The 15,255-nt window shown below is 35.6% G+C and overlaps 2 long non-coding RNA genes across 2 annotated transcripts; one reads left to right on the top strand and one right to left on the bottom strand.

Moving 5' to 3' along the window:
• The first annotated feature begins 3,164 nt into the window (after positions 1–3,164).
• LOC116421289 lies at positions 3,165–7,251 on the top strand. Its single transcript, XR_004231595.1, has 3 exons — positions 3,165–3,535; positions 5,551–5,761; positions 6,781–7,251. It is a non-coding gene; the product is annotated as an uncharacterized LOC116421289 (long non-coding RNA).
• A 1,699-nt stretch (positions 7,252–8,950) lies between these two features.
• On the bottom strand, positions 8,951–13,947 carry LOC116421290. The gene is made up of 3 exons (XR_004231596.1): positions 12,641–13,947; positions 10,435–10,554; positions 8,951–8,997 (listed from the first exon to the last, which is right to left on the bottom strand). It is a non-coding gene; the product is annotated as an uncharacterized LOC116421290 (long non-coding RNA).
• Positions 13,948–15,255: the final 1,308 nt, after the last annotated feature.

Here is a 15,255-nt window from a genome sequence, read left to right on the forward strand (position 1 = left end):
GTTTTCTCACTCTGTTTTGAATGGGCCTAGTGTAATAGATAGAAAGGCCTTCCTAAAATAAGAAGATTTAGGTTCAGATTCCATTTCTGCCACATTGGTTCTGGGCAAATCATTTAATCTAACTGCCCTAAGCAATTTCCTTCTTCTCTTCTCCTCCCTCCTTCCCTGCCTGCCTTCTTTCTTTCCTTCCTTCCTTTTTTCTTTTGGGAACACTGGTGAGTATCCTGGGAGAAACTAAATATTAACTAGCATCTCATATCATATGCCAACATAAGCTCCAGATGAGACGTGACTTACTCGGAAAGGGTGACATCATAAGCATTTTGGAGGAGCAAGAAGAAATTTTCTGTCAGATTTATAGATGGGGAAAGGGTTCATGGCCAAAAAAGAGACAGAAACACAGGAGATAAAATGGACAATTTCAATCACATAAAAAATTTAAGTTTTTGGACAAACAAAACCAATTCAGCTAAAATTAGAAGATAAGCAGGTAAATGGGAAAATTCTTTACAGCAATTTTCTCCTATGAAGTCTTATAAGATACTAAAATGAGTGGGCTACATGCATTTTTGTTTTGTTTTTTAACAAGGAAGAGGGAGGAAGAAAATGAATGTCTGTTAACTGAAAACAAAATTTAATTTTAAAAAGAACTGAATGGGCGAATAAATGGATTCATAGGCTAAAAGAAATCTGACAGACATACAAGAGAACTGGTTCAGATTTATTAGAATAAAAGCCAGTCCCACAAATAATCAAAGGATATTAATAGTTTTCAGAGGAAGAAATATAAGCTATAAATAGCCATATTAAAAATTATCTAAATTACTAATGATTAGACAAATAATTAGGTATCACTGTAAATATAATGGGCAATGACAAATCATGATTCCATAGGGATCACGATGAGACATGCTCCCCACCTCCTGATGAGATGGGGTTGGTACAGATTGACACACAAAATGGAAATTTTGCTTGATGTATGTAACGTTTTATTTTTCTCTTGTTCTTAATGTGTTTGTGGGCAGAGTTGGAAGTGGGAGATGAATGGAAGAGAAGGCAGGTTTCCATTGATTAAAAAAAATTTTTTTTTCTTTAAAAATGAAGTAGTGGCTAGTCTTCAAATTTAATCTAAATAAAATCTAGGAAATGGTTTGATGCCGTAGCAACAGCGACAATAACAAAAACCAATCATCTTTTTAAAGTGTTTACTATGTTCAGAGCGCTTTGTGACACTCTGGGACAGAGGCAAAGTTTCGACTAAAATATTCACTTTTACTTTCTCTTATTCTCCTCTCTCCTTTTCTTTCCTTTTTGACTTTAATCTGTCTCTTGACCCCTTGAATTCATTTTCTTACCTGTACTGTCTTGGAAAATGGGGAAGCAAACTGTGTCAGCTGCTGTAGGATCTCACAAGCTCTCTGCAGTTTGGGGACCAACTGAAAATCATGAATTGATCTGTTAAGTTTCCCATTTTTTCACTTAGGATCTGCTGAGAAAAGGGTGGATGAGATCAAGTATTTAAGGGTCTTCTGTATACAAGGCAATGTGCTAAGTGCTTAACAAATATCCTATTTGATCCTCACAACCACCTTGGAGGAGGGGAAGTAGTATTATTATCCCATTTTACTGTTAGGCAACAAACAACAGGTAAGTTGTTGAGGTCTAGATTTGGGGTGCCTAAATGAAATTAGGGTTTAGTTGACGTCTAGTGGCAGGTTTGGGTACAGGGAGTCAAACAGAACTCCCCTGCAACCCCTTGGATTCGGAGCAAAGATACAAAGTTAAATGAGGTCTAGTAGTGGCGCAAGTCCCCAATAAAGGCATTTATTGGCCCGAGAGCTAGATTGATAAAAGAGGTTTATTATTGGGTAAACAAGGTTAAAGTACAGGCAAAGGTAGAGATAAGAAGGGCACAGGACAGAGGGTCCAGTGGACAGAGGATCCTTACATGGCTGGCATGTTTGGAATCTCTGCAAAGAGGGGTTCCCAGTGTGGCCCTTTTATAATGGGAGATTTAGCTTGAGGGGCTTTTGGGTGTAGCCCCAAAGTTGGCTCAGATCTGGGTAGGGCTGGGACAGGTCAGATCTTCTATTGGAATTCAAAGGGACCAGGATTTGTGAGTCAAAGGGTAATTACATTCACTAGAGGGGTATGGGAATCAAAGATAGGAATCTTTCCCACATCAAAGTGACTTGAACAAGATTATACAGCTAATAAGTTTAAAATAAGATTTGAGCTCATGTCTTCTTGACTTCAGGTCCAGATCTCTATTCACTGTGCTCTTCTCTCTGGGAATAAAGGATCTTGCTGAGATGATCTACTTCCACATTGCAAACAAAGTTTTGCATTTTCGTAATTTATGGAATGTTGATATTCTTGTTAATGCCATTCACTCTCTGCTGTAACTTGGGCCCATACCATAAATTCTTAACTTTTTTCAAATTACTATTTACAATGGGGCCTCAGATTGAGAGATGGGAAAAGAATATAGAAAAGAGGAAATAGAAATAGCCGGATAAAGAATAAAGGAAAGAGAAAAAGATGAATAGAAAGCATGTAATTCTCTTCCCTTCAGCAAAGGCATTCTTGGAACATATGGATGATGGGTATTAAGTTGAATCAGAGGACAAGAAAGTGGTAAAATCTGCGTGCTGACATATAGATCTGGGTTTTGGTTTCCTTCATTTGCCATTGAGGAGAACTTTTTGGTTGCCATGATTTAAATGGGGAACAGGCAGCTGTGCCAATTGGATGAAAGTTTCTTGCTTACCATATGAGAGATTGGCAGTTGATTTTGAGGATGGATATTGCTGGGCAATGTTGGCCACAAGCAGCTACAGCCCATGTCCCTCATCTGCTTATAATCAGAACTGGAGGAATAAGGTCAAGACTGACTCAGACCCTGGACCAAGAGACAAGGACTGGTGCGTGAGAAAGAGAAAAGATCTCAAGGATTCAAGTTTGGGGTTTTATGAATTTGGGGGTATTAATAAGCCTAGAGTTCCATGATTCTCCTTCCTTATTTTCTTTATCCCCTATGGTTTGAGATTGGGGTCCCAAAGATATAAGCTTCCTCTCTTTCCCCTTTCCATATTAGACTAGTGCAGTTTAGGTCTTCTCTAGTTATACCCAAAGAAGTGGAAGTATAAGTAGGAGGAGTTTGGGAAGGTGGTTGGAGGTGGGCTTGGGGAGCTCCAATTTAATATTTTCCCTTTCACTACATTCAGTAAAGGATCAGGTAGTAGTATGTTAAGCAGCTGTGTCTCCTGAATAAGGTGGGGTGTTGTCCCAGGTGTGAGATGAGGAAAAGAGCCATTGAGTTCGCACTCCAACATTTTGAACAGTAGTTCATATTATCCTGATTTGAATCAGCATGGATTTAGTCCATTCATCCCCTCATTTTGTACCTACATCAATGCTGTTGGGAAGCAGTCTAGGCTTGTGCAGGCTATGCACCTTCTGGTGGCCAAAAGGGATACCACAGACTTTGGAGAGCTCATCCTTTGCCCCTTTGGTTCCAGTAGAGTCCCATCTGGTAAGTAAATCAACTGCTTTATTCCCACATGGGATAATTGGAATTGTAACAGATGTACAGGCTTAAAGAAGGCAGAACACAAAACACTTTGGACTACATATGCAACTGCAGTGCTCCATGGCATATACACTATCCAGAGGCAGCACGCTGCAATACTGATTAACTCTTAGAAGCTTTTTAGAAGATGACTACTTTTAAGCATTTTTCTCACAGAAGTGAAAAAAAAAAAAAAGCAACAAGCAATAAAAATGTACAACTGACCTCAGTTTTATTTGAGTATGGGAATAAGAGCCAAGGGTTTTTACTTTCAAAAGTAAAAACAGGGAATATAAAGAAATAAAATCTTTTATAGAGAGCACATATTATTCTTTAAGTCTGTTAGACTTTGTCTAATTTTCTCAGGAAAAGGTTTCTGAAATTTAATGTTAAGGGGATAAGGATCTGAATAACAAATGATAGCAGGAATGAGCCAGGAAGACTATGGGAAAACATTGAGAAAATGAGATTTGGCTTCAAAACTCAAGAGACTGGCTTTAAATTGGAAATCTGACATTGCAACAAACTCCATTTCCTATGGTCTTTAATTGGAGAAGAGGATTTTCTTTTTCAGAATGTGATTTTAGCTTATACATAAAAAATAACCAAGTGAATACCAAATTCAAGCTATTTAAATTCTCTTCCTTTCTGTACCAAAGTACATATATACTTTTAGATGTCAGTAATCAGTGCTTACAAACAATTTTGTGTTTTGGTTTTTTTTCATGTAGAATTATTTGAATCCCATGTTCTTTGTATAGAAATATCTACCTTGTCATTAAAAATTTTGTTGTTAGGTCATTTTTTAGTTATATCTGACTCTTCCTGACCCCATCTGGGATTTTCTTGGAGTGGTTTGCCATTTCCTTTTCCAGCTTATTTTATAGATGAGGAAACTGAGCCAAACAGGGTTAAATGATTTATCCGCGGTCAGACACTAGTAAGTGTCTGAGGAGGGAATTTGAATGCAGAAATATGAGTCTTCCTGACTCCAGGGTAGGAGCCCTATCTCTTAGATCACCTAGCCACCTCATACCTCTGTCAAAGTCCACTACCTCATTGCATAACTATATCAGTTTGTTTAGCCATTCCCTTACTGGGAGCACATTAGGATTGTTTCCAGTTTTTCACTATCATCAATAGCATAGCCATAAGCATCTTTGTAAACAATCACTTTTTTTTTTTTTTTTTTGCCCCTTTGGTTTATTTTCTTGGTATTCCTAAAATGGAATTACTATTTCAAATAGTCTGATCAGTTTTATAGTCCTTATTATATGTTGCAAGATTATTCTCCAAAAAAGGACACTGATTTTCAGAATTTCCTATTTATTTACTCCTCTAGTGCTGTTTCACAATTTTATTTATTTTTGCTAATAGGTATATGTTATACCTTAAAAGTGTTTTAATTTCTATTTCTGCAGTTAGAAATAAGGTATACATTTTCACTTGTTATTACTTTCTTTGACTATTTAAGGACTGAAATGTGACATTTTTTAGTTATTTATAGATAAGATAGATATTTTAATAATAAAACTTCATGAGATACCATATTTTTCTCATTTTATTACTTTTTAAAATCTTTGTTTTATTATATTTTAAACTATTAAAACTTTATATAAATTGCCCTGCCCTACCTTGCCTGCTTCATCCTGGAACATCTCTGTGTTCTTTTTATCCTGAAATATTAAAGGCTGAAATATGGTTAAGACATTACAGAATTCATTTTCATGAATATTTTTAGTAACAGAAACCCAACAAAGGATAAGGTAATGTCCTATTTGGAGATGAACGGAGAACTCTTCAGCTCTACCATCCTAAGGACATTAGTAAAATAGGAAGAGTTTTTTTTCCTTGGTTTCACAGAATAACACAGGAGATAATAATAGTAACTGACTTTTATAAAGCACTTTTATCTATATGAAGCACTTTACTCACAATAAATCTCTAAGTAATGAATTATTATTATCTCTATTTTTCAGATGGAGGTGTGCTTTGCCCAGGGTAACATTTGTTGTGATGGTGAAGAACTGAACCCCAATCTCTTGACCTAAAATTTAGTCCTCTTTCCACTGAACCTTATTGCCTCTTTACTTTAGTTGGCCATTTGTACCTGATCAGAAATATTCTGAAATGATATTTGAGGATCCGTTGTGGAGATGGACACGGCTGGTGCTTCTCTTGGGGTTGCAGGTACCTTTGACACAGGTTTTTCAGACACAGGCTTGTTAAACATTGTTGTCATTGGGAGAGGCGGCCTGGCAAATGGGGATATTGCCAGTAGAATCTGCTCTGTGGTCTGGGGCATTGCTGATGAAATCAGGATATTTGATATTTCTTGGCATAGGGTTGTTGACTAGAAAATATAAAGAAAATGACAATAAATGAAAGGATATGCTTTTGCAAAGAGTTAAAGAAATGAGAGATTTTATTTAATTTTTCTCTCCTTTTTGGCAATGCCAGAAGTTAGATCTTTGCACCAGCTGAGGGGCGGTTGTAATTAGGGAGACCTGGATATATATCTATCTTTGACATTTACTAGCTGTGTGACCATGGGAAAATTACTTCCCCTCTCTGAACCTCATTCTCTTTATCTGTAAAATAGGGGGTTGGGTACAATTAATCCTAAGGTTTAATTCTATGATCCTATGATATAGAGTACTTGGATATTCATTGTAGAGTTTCTAGGGAAGAGGCAAAGTGTTAAGAAAATTACTGGAACAAAAAGGAAAAAGGAAAAAAGAAAATTTACTGAAAAACTTTTTATTCTAATGGAGTTACAAAGAATAATCAACAACTAAAGTTGTTTTGAGCATAGAATCAGAGTCTAGAATTTTACCACTTGGATCTGGGGTCTGGCACATTTGCAGAACCCATCTGCTTGTCTATATTGATGGAACTTCCTGCTTCTGGGAGAGAGATGATGGCATGTGAGCCAAGTATCTTAGAGAGAGTTTCACAGACATTCTGGAACTGGTTCTGCTCTGCTAACCATGTGGTAAATGGGAGTCACTTTGATTGTGGGATCATTCAAAACTTGTAATTGCCATCTCTCTTGCTCAGTCCATATTTGGTGATTTTTTTGTTCATAGCATCTGCTGAGACACTATGCTGTAAAGAGAGTCTGTGGATTCTTCTCTCTTCTGAAGACCTATGGCCCTGAGAAATGAACCTTGGTCCTTGGTCTTTGTTTTTGTACTTTTCCCATATAGGTAAAAGAGATCAGAACCTCTGGCTTTGTGAATCTGAAAGGTCAGGAGGACATTTTAGCATCCTGATGTCAAGATGTGGGTTCCATGGCCAGTGAATCATCAGTATCCTAAAGAGCAAGAAGTGACTTTCGGGGGGATGATCTTTGGAATCCCAGCTCAGGAGCAACTGAGACAAGGACTCATCTCATAGAGGTGCTGTTTTTGAATGTTATTCAGGTGCTGTACTAAGAGACCAGAGACTGAGATCACATAGTGGAGGAGAATATACCCATGAGATGTTGAGGAGAAAGGTGGGGGTTACTGTTTTTAATTTGCTTTTTCTATATCTTTGAAATAAATGTCTTTTTGTAGGAGCCAATCTATGAAAGGAACTGGGACATTAATTACTGGCATTTAACTGTGGAGGAAATGGGATGGAACACATTCAGTGGAGACTTGAGCTAGGCACAATAGATAAGAAAATCCTCAGGATTACTTTTTGGAAATCCAAATGTAGCAGGTCCTCCCATTAGGCGGGATACAGAAGTATCAGAGTTTGGAAGGGATCTCACACATCATCTAGCTCAATCCATGCCTGAACAAAAACCTTGATTCTATCCCTGATCCACTTTTTGTAGAAAAGGAAACTGAAATCCAAAGAAGTGATTTTTTTCAAGATCACGCAATAAAATAGTGGCAGATCCAAAATAAAAACTAGGGTGTCCTGACTCTTGCTAAATGTTCTTTCCATGAATAAGTGAATGAATCTCATATAAAATTCAGAAAGAATGAGTTTGACAAGAGTCATATTGGTTATGTGACTCTGGGCAAGTCAATTTCTCAGCCTCCTTTAGTCTTTAAGACTATACAAAGACCAATGCTAATCTGCATCTTTGTAAAAGTTTTTATATGCCTGTAAAATCATGGACCAAAAGAAACAAAAGAGTGGGAAGAATGGAGTGTTTCAGCACCTGCACCATGAAAGGATGGTTCACCCAGCTGGTTAGTTGTTTAATACCCTGGATAGAGAAAGTCAAAACCTTTCTTTCTCCCCCACTGTAGCCTTTCACTTTATTCTTCATTTGCATAAGGTTCACTGAAAACCAGCTGTGAGGAATTTTATTTGGAAACTGCTGTATTCATGTTCTACTCATCCATGTCCATCCATGTTCAATTAGTTAAATTCTTGTTGGGTGCCTCCTACATGCAAGGAAATGGGGTAGGCAGCCAGTGAAGGGATACAAGGCTTTCCTCAAAACACTTTATCTTAGAAACATGAACCAATTGCTGCCAGCTATATCTTGCAAAAACTATGATTGCTACATATAAATTACCTTTTGGTGAGCCATGGAAATAAGATTGACCTTTTATTTTTCACATTTGAAATCTCCTTCATGAGAGATAGCACAGTATTAATGTACATTTCTTAAACAAGGGTCTTTGAACTGTGTTGTTATTCAATCACATACAACTGTGATCCCATTTGGGATTTTCTTGACAAATGGTTTGCCATTTGCTTCTCCAATTCATTTTACAGATGAGTAAACTGAGGCAAACAAGGTTCAATGATTTATCCAGCATCTGATGCCAGATTTACACTTACAAAGATAAGTCTTCCTCTATGTAAAGTATATAAAACCTAGGGTTAAGAACCTGTGTAAATATGCATATATTTACATATATACATACACACATGTGTATATACACAACTATTTAAATAAGATTAATTTCCTTAGAAATCTCTAGTATTTTGTTTTATACATCTAAAAACCTTTGTCTGTGAAGGGGTCCTTCTGATTCTCAGCTGCCAAAGAGTTCTACCACACAAGAAGGTTAAGAATCTCTGCTGTGGTGAATAGAACTGACTGAGAAGCCCAGAAGACAATTTCAAGATGGAGAACTTGTGAGTTCTCTGCCAAGTCCCTCAACTACTCAGAACTGTGGGAAAGTCTGGAAGTCTGTAAATTATGGAATTTGGAATGTCTCTATATCAGTGAGATCATAGGCCAATCTCTGTCCCTAGCCTTAAGCCTTCTTCACAGGCAGAATATAATTATGGAATAGTATAGAATATAGTCACATCCATATAGAATAAAATATAGCAATGCCAGCACAATTATAGCAGGATTACTCTTCATAAGAGAGAGACTAGAATCATTTTAAATGCATGTTAGAAGCATAAAGTACTTACTTGAGAAATGTCAGTGATCTGCTGACATCTGGATAAAAGATGATGATCTGTTAGAGGAAGAAAAAAGATTTCAAGAAGTCAAGACTGTGGAAATAAAAATCTAGATCTTCTTTGAAAACATCTAATCTTAGATCTTTAAAATCATTTGATTTAAATATTTGAAGCTATTGATGCTCTACTGGCTGTCAGGCTAATTATAAAACCAACAGCGTATGAATATTGCTATGAAATCATTTCCCTATTAATTATTTATTATAGGTAAAAGGGCCATTTAAGAGAAATGATATTGATTTTCACAAAGGTGCGTAAGTAGGTAGAGAGAGAGAATGAGAGCTAGATAATGCTCTTATGTGGTGTCCTGGAGAGAGTGCTAAACTTAGGAAAACCTGTATTCAAATCTTGCCTCTGAAACTTATTAACTGTGTGACCACAGGTTATCACTTAGCCTGTCTACTTCAGTTACCCTGTCTGCAAAATGGAATGATTAATAACAGCATCTACTTCAAAGGGTTGTTATAAGGATAAAATGAAATAATATTTTTTAAAAGCCTGCAAACTTTGGAATACTATAGAAATGCTAACTATTATCAGGTTCTTTTATAATTCAACCTCTATTTACTGTCAGTGTGACAGCCTCAGTCTGCTTTGGTTTTTATAATGTTAAAATGAGGAATATTATAGCCCCTGCCTCACAGTGAGGATCAATGAGATAAAATCTGTAAAGTGAGTCTGGCACACAGTAGACATTTGATAAATGGCACATAGTAGATATTTAACAAATATATGTTTTCCTCCCCTTTTCCCTATGTAATTTTATATACTTAGAAATAAAACTTAAAACTATCAGCCTACAAAAAAAGTTTGTGGGCTAACACTTTTTTTTTTTTTTTTACTTTCTTATCCCTTATTTCCCATCAAGATGGCAATGTCCTCAAGGAAGAGTATAAATATAAAGTCAAAGGACTGTATGAGTACAGTACCGTATTTATATTGAAAGTATTAACATTTTTCATAATGTTTAGCTCAAATCTGATTTCTTTTGGGTTTTGGGCTTCTGAGTTTGTCTTAATTCTTAGGACTACAGAAACACCTTTCTTTGCCCTTCTCATCTGGGTACTTGAATTGAGATGGCAGCATTGTTGCTGAGGGAGCTATGCATTTCATTTCACCAGAGGGAGTTTCAAGGTAATACTTTTTGCTAGATTTGTATATGAAATACAGGAATATTAAATGATAGAAACATATTTCTCCTGTTATTTGAACTTGAAGCACGATTCTAGTAATGTGAAAGAAGAAAGCAATTTCATTTCCACTATTTAAAAATGAGATAATCACTGTCATGCCCTTGGGCTGAACCATTCATTATCCAACCATAAATGACAATGTAAGAGACTTATGCATTACTGTAGAAATTTCTGTATAAATTCTGATATCTAGCAAGCTACGGAGAGGAAAGATTTATTATGAAGGAAAAAAACTAGTACCTGAGACAATCTCATTTTTCATCTTAGAGATTTCCCACTTTTTCCCCTTGATTGTTGGGTTAACTGGGGCATCCTTTCCGTCTCTTGTATGGTTGTCATGTGGATGGTTCCGAAAGACATCTATTTAGAATCCAAAGTAGAAAATAAACTATCATATCAATAGCTCTTGCTGGGAGACAGTCTTTGAAAAATCATGGTCTTCACTAAAGTAACAATAGAGAAAAATACAAACAACAATTTTTAATCTGGATATCAAAAAACAATAACCTAAGAATGCAGAAGAAACTTATCTAGTGTTGCCCAAAGTCATACCTTACATTAGGATCACATCATATTAGAAAAAGCAGCTAGGTTAGCAATCAGGAAAAAAAAGAAGCAAATGGTAGTCAGACAATTATAAAATGAAATATTGGAAAAAATTTATATTGAAGGGCAAATACTTATTTTTAAAAAGTCCCTCTAGGAAAAATCAGTTTTGACCTATATAACATGGTACATTTTTATAATAAGGAAGTTTGCCTTTAAAATGTTCCTAGCTTTAGATAAATTTGCCATTTAGTTTTAAATCACTATTTATTGTGATAACAAAATTTTAATAAAAAATTTGCTACCTTAATTACAACTTTCTAAAAAAAATTCTCCTACATTAACACACACACACACACATACACACACACACAAAATATGTGTGTATACATACATACACATATATATCCACCAGGAGATTTCACATGTATATAAAAACACTGATTTCATCATGTACATATATGCATTCTCCTTTATGGGATTCATAATCCATGTCCCATCCCCCATATGTTAGTAGAAGCTATGGCTCCGTCTTTGGCTTTCTTCTCTTTTGTCTCTATATTCTTGGCATCCCATTAGCTCCCAGGATTTCAATAACTATCCCTTGTGCTGCTGACTTCCAGTTTATATATTCATCCCTCATCTCTTTGCTAAGGTCCAGTCTCACATCTCTGATTGCCTCTGGGACATCTTCACCTGGATAGCCAATAAACATCTCAAACTCAATACATACAAAGTGGAAATCATTATATTCTTCTTCCCTTAAATCCATCCCTTCTTCTATGAAAAGGGGAGTAAGATATGAGAATACTAGAAAGGTGAGAAGAAGACAAGATATAAAGGTCTTTAAAAGCCAAAATAGAGAATTTTTCAAGATTTGAATCTTGAAAGAACATAGGAAATGATAAACACTAAATACTGAATTGAATTCTGCTTTCTCCTCTCTGTAGCAATTCCTACAAACTCACTTTTCTCCGAATTCCTCATATTCCTCATATACTATAACTTACCTAGCCCCTCTTAGTCAATGGGTACACACTTCATTTAATTTTCTCTACTATGAATATTTTGTTATATATGAATCTTTCTATCTTTGACTTGTATTGGATTGCTGACTCAAAGGATATGAAGAATTTAGTGAATCTTTTTTTTCTATTCTACTTTGTATATGGAAAGACAAATTTTATATGTAAAGATTAAAATAAAAACACTGTATCCTGCCTACCATGATTCATTCATACAAGTCAGTTGATCTAATTGTTCATATTTTATTATTTTCATCAATCTTTAAAAAATCAAAATTCCAACTTTCTTCCCTTCATCCATTCTTCTAATTCCATCTGTCTAGTACATTTAATACACATATACATATATACACATATACACATGTGTGTGTGTATAATTTATTAAGCATCTACTATGTACCAGGCATTATGCTAAACCCTGGGATTACAAAAAGGGCAAAAGTACAGCCCCTATTATCAAGTATACATATATACATACATACATACACTTTAAAAATTTTTTTTTTATTATCATAACTTTTTATTGACAGAGCTCATGCCAGGGTAATTTTTTACAACATTATCCCTTGCACTCACTTCTGTTCCGATTTTTCCCCTCTCTCCCTCCACCCCCGTCCCTAGATGGCAAGCAGTCCTATACATGTTAAATAATACATGTACATTTTAATCTCTGGAACCTCATTTTTTCTCATGTACATACATACACATATACATACACATACATACATATACACACATTTTAATCTCTGGAACCTTATATATTTCTAATATACATACATATATATATATATATACACATACATACATATACACACATTTTGCTTTCTGAAACTTCATATATATTTCTGAAAACTTAAAACAGATTTATCACTTACCTCCTTGACAAATAAAAAAATGTTCTTTTGAACAAAGGTCCACTTTAGATGAAACTAAATCCAAATTTCTGATTACATATGTGCATCTGTTGCTAGGGGAAAGCCCAGATCTTGTGAAGATGTTGGCAGAGACTTCTGTGAAAGAGAGAGCAGGTCCAGATGATCATTCCTGTTAGTAGTCCATAAATAATACTAACCCGAGATGCACAAATCTGCTAATTAACTTCTAGTCAAATGGAGGATAGAGATCTGAGTTTTATTTCATGTTTTATCACTTTCTTCATTTGCAAAATTGTAGGGTAGAAAAAGATAGATCTAGCTGACCAACAAAATGCTCCTTCTAGCCCTAAATCTTAGGGGCCTGTCTTTAAAACATAGCCTTTGTCTTAAGGCTTTAGAAATTAATTTCCCAAGGATGATGATGTCTAGAATCTCAGAGTTGGCAGAGACTTCAGATGCCATCTAGTGCAACCTGAATAAAAATATTTGCTATAAATAACGATGCAGATACATCATCATCTGATATTTGCTTGAAGTCAGGCAGTGAGGCAGAATAGTCTGAGGAAACCCATTATATTTTTGACTGGCTCTAATTTGTAGGAAGTTTTCCCTTACATCAAGGCTCAATATGCCTTTCTGCAACTTCTACTAACTGTGCCTTATCATGCTTCCATGTCTAAGAAGAACAAATTTGACATCTCTTCTTTATTTCAATCCTTCAAGTATTTGAAGATTTCTTTTATGCCCTAAGTCTTCTATTCTCTAGACTAAACATTCCCGGTTTCTTCAATTAGTCAAAATAATCTTAATATGATCTCTAATACCTTCACCCTCTTCATCACAATTTATTCTGGCTACACTCAGGCTTGTTAATGTTCTTCTTAGAATATGGTGCCTGAAACTTGAGTGCAGTAATCCAGGTGTAGTCTGATAAAGAATGAATATATGGGACTGTCACAACCTTCCTTATTTTGGAAACTAAATTTTGTTGACTTTTTGGACAATGAGTTGACTTCTATTGAGTGATCACAAATAAACTCTAGATCTTTTAAAACTCAAACTGCTGAATATCCATTTCTTTTTTGATTAAGTTGAATTTTTGAATCCAAGTATAGTCTTTACATTCATTTGTATTCAGTTTAATCTTATTGCGTTCAACCCATCATCTGAGTCTATAATCTTAACATCCTATCTCTTTCAGCCAGTGAGTTAAGTATGCCTTGCAGCACTCTGTCATCTGAAAACTTAATAAATACACTTTAATGTTTATTTATGCCTTTGTCCAAGTCATTAATAAAAATATCAAACTTCACAGCACTAAGGACAGATCATTGGGGAATTAGAGATCTTCTTCTAAGTTGATATTGATCCTTTAATCAATGTCATGATCACTCAATGTTTATTCAGTTAGTTCTGAATCCCTCTAAATCCACAATTATCTATCCCATCTCTCCATTTTCCCCCATAAGATTAGTATGAAATACTCTGTTAAATGCTTTATAAAAATCGGTGTTTTCCCCATTTTGAAAACTGGAATATTATCTTTCATCAGGCCTGAGGTATTTCTCACAGATCATCTTTTAGAGCTCACTGACAACATCTCAGCAATCACAGTTACTAGTCCTTTCAGTGCCTTAAAATATAATTAGCTTGACTGGAGGTTTTAAATCATCATTTCTCATACACTTGGAATTTCAGCTCCTATTAAACATTTTTGTTTTACCTTTCCAATTCAACAGGAAGAATTTATGAGCCTGAGTTGATATTAATTTTGACTTTTTTTCTGCCATTGAGCCGGCAACATCTCTGCTGAAGAAGAGTCTTTTATGTGTCTCTAAAGACCTATAGTCCTTAATCCTCCAAGTTTCCAGCACAGTGACCCCCTCATCTTCCTGATTCCTGATGCTAGAGTTCCTAGATCTAAATATATTAAGTAAAGAGAATTCTCTAGGATAGAATTCTGGAGGTCAGAAAAGAATATACTGTACTGGGCACCTTACTCAGAGAGGATATATGACGTTACCTTTCCTTTTTGACCAAGAAATACTGACTCCTGAAGACAGATAAGTCCTAATCTTTAGGACAGATTCTGAAGGAGTTCACATTGAGAACCAAGACATAAAGGTAAGATTTACTCTCAACTAGATGAAGAGGGAATGAGATATGTGAATGTACTGGTTTAGGCAATTCCTGGACCTACCACTAAAAGATGATACTTTCTCTGCAATTCAGACAGTTACTTACAGCACTTGCCTAGGACAACACAGGCAGAATATGTCTGAGGGAGGCTTTCATGTCTTTGAGTCTGGCTCTCTACCCCTTTTACACATCATCTAATTGTAAAACTCTTAGCACACTGCCTGGCACATAGTAAGCACTCTATAAAAGGTAGTTCTTATTATTATTGTGATAAACACACACCAATCATAGATATGAAGAGAGATCATCTTATCTAGTCTGACTCCTCTCATTTGGGAAACAGATTTAGAGGAGACAACTCAAGGTCATTGAAGTTGTGGCGATCGAGCCAAGAGGTGGCTCCAGTTATAAAATCCCATTTTATGGAAGACCCTTTTCTATTCTATGAGAACATCATAAATCAATTTATCCCTGTT

This window comes from Sarcophilus harrisii, chromosome 2 (genome assembly GCF_902635505.1).
Source record: "Sarcophilus harrisii chromosome 2, mSarHar1.11, whole genome shotgun sequence".
Taxonomy (NCBI): domain Eukaryota; kingdom Metazoa; phylum Chordata; class Mammalia; order Dasyuromorphia; family Dasyuridae; genus Sarcophilus; species Sarcophilus harrisii.